Raw genomic sequence first — 2,500 nt, 5'->3', positions numbered from 1 at the left:
GAAGGATATTTCGAGCGCGCGCCAGTTTCAACGGAAGAGCCTGCTTGCAGGCTAATAACGTTGTATGGTTGGGATGCACAGTGTTTTTTTTTTTGTTCACTCACTCTTCGGCTCGTGAAAGTCTAGTTGGTGTGAAGTTTTCAAAGTAGCATATGGAAAAAAGGTTTACGGTGTTGACAACTTGCTTGCACATTTTTTTATTTCTTTGAAAACACATTTCTCAGTTTAATATATGAGCGCGATGAAATTGTCATCCGCAGCTAGTTGCTGAAATTGTGTTGCGTTTATGTAGCTTTAAGGGTGTCATGAAAACGAACAATTAAACAGATAGTAATTATGGCAATGATTGTTTCACATGCAAATAAGGTTTGTTTGTTTGCATGCATTTGGTAGGCGAATACAGAATCTTCAAAAATAATCTTATAATAAACTGTTTTCCCAATCCCGCAATGCAATACGTTTTGTGGGCTTCTTTACATAAAAAAAAAATGCAAGTTATTTACTCTTGGGACTGTATCATGCTTCAGTGAACTGGATATCTATTGTTTTAATGCAAATAACCTCCCAAAATGAACTGTATTATGGGATTTGCGAATATATTGAATGAGAAATTTAATAAGTTACATGCCAACTCCAAATAGACCTTCTACGCTAAATAATAATGCAAGACGACCATATAATCTTGGAGGATAAGGCCTGCTCCAAGTACCAGGCAAACTCTATTAATAACTAAATTACATCAAACGAGTAGTGTCAGGGGGGCCAGGAAAAACCCACATAACCCTTATCAAAGGGAACGGGAAACCTGGATGGAGCCACGACCCAAACTCGGATCCTCCACTGGCCAAAAAACCTTTACAACTTAGATACCCATACTTATAGTAACTTCAAGCACATCAGCATGAAAACGCGTGGTGTAACGCCTCTTAGTGCAAGGATTCTTCCATCCTGCATGTCTATCTTTTAGCTCGGGATCACTTAGCTTACAACCGTCCTTAGAAGCGCCACCTGATTTGAGGCTATGTAACAATAATCACCTGGATTATTTACAAACGGCGAAATATATTTCCACGAATAGTGGAGTAACTAATCCCTAAAGACTTGTGGAAATAGGCACCATTCCCAGAGGGAACTATCCCACAAAACAGGAGAGCAATATTCTTTAGGACTAGCAAACAAAGCAAGAAGCCTCTCAGTGATTGAAACCGGACATGAAACCTTACTATATCTGGCAATTATAGAAGTATGCACTTCACGAAATTGATCATCCTTCCTCTGGGAGACGAAAATCGACATGCCATTGCCACTAATCGAAATGTCCTTGATCTTAACCCTCAATAACTCAGTAATTCGAAATAGGCCAGCATAACTGACTAATAAATCAAACACAAAACGAATGACTGCAAGAGAAACTAAAGCTCTGTTATAATACTGAGCGACTTTGACAACAGTCTCTAGATCCAGGGCTTGCTTGGGTTTAACTGGCTTAGATAACCTTCTTCTAGCTCCTTCTGCGGCTGCAATAACCGATGGATGCTCCGTGGGCGATTCCAGACCTGCTATCTTGTGAGCCCATCGAATACCATAAAGCGCAGAATCAATAGCAGAGCAACCAGTATTCTTCTGCAAGGCATCTTCAGTTAACTCCAACAGGTACATGGCAATGCACAACGGGCAAGCGGGCATAAAAGAAACTCCTTGCTTTGAATGGGACCAGCGACGCCAAGAGGTCCAACTGCGCGAGTACCTGGTAGTAGTACTAGGAGCGCTAGACGCTTGGACTAAATCTAAAAGATGAGGAACTTGAATGGATAACTCCGGATCAGACAGCTTCTGAGCCTCCTTCCAAACTCCAACCTTGCTAATGTCTGACGAGATAAAATAGCGAAAGTACAGAACACCAAGAAAAACAATGAACTAAGCAATTATCTATAAGGAAGATACACAAACTCGGCACCCCAACTAAGCCTGCGTGATCAACACCCCAAACCAAATCTGAAGGTAAGCAATAAAAACTAATAAAACGATAGATCGAAGGGAACAGATCGACACGAAGGACAAAGCTACTGATTAGCGTATAAAAAAAAAATAAAAATAAAAATTCGTGGTCCGCGCCTCAACCAAAAAGGGAGGTAAGAACAATGCAAACGAACAAAACAAAATACCTAAAAACTGAACGACAACTATATCGTTACCGCAAAATGCGAAGCTAACACCTCAACCAAAAAGGGAGGTAAGAACAATGCAAACGAACAAAACAAAATACCTAAAAACTGAACGACAACTATATCGTTACCGCAAAATGCAAAGCCAACACCTCAACCAAAATTGGAGGTAGAATAACACAAACGAACTCAAAACTACCAAAACTGAACGACAACTATAACGTACCGCAACACATCAACGAAAATGGGAGGTATACAAATATGCACGCTTCAAGCAAAATCATAATAAACACCAAAACCACGAAATATGGTATAAAAACAAACTGCGCGAACGG

General features: G+C 40.2%; 1 pseudogene; it reads right to left on the bottom strand.

Moving 5' to 3' along the window:
- Positions 1-862: 862 nt before the first annotated feature.
- On the bottom strand, positions 863-1,686 carry LOC138008441 (integrase/recombinase xerD homolog; annotated as a pseudogene).
- Between the last annotated feature and the right edge of the window lie 814 nt (positions 1,687-2,500).

This window comes from Montipora foliosa, chromosome 6 (assembly GCF_036669935.1).
Source record: "Montipora foliosa isolate CH-2021 chromosome 6, ASM3666993v2, whole genome shotgun sequence".
Taxonomy (NCBI): Eukaryota; Metazoa; Cnidaria; class Anthozoa; order Scleractinia; family Acroporidae; genus Montipora; species Montipora foliosa.
The sequence above is the reverse complement of the archived record's forward strand: the minus strand, read 5'-3'. Positions and strand labels throughout refer to the sequence as shown.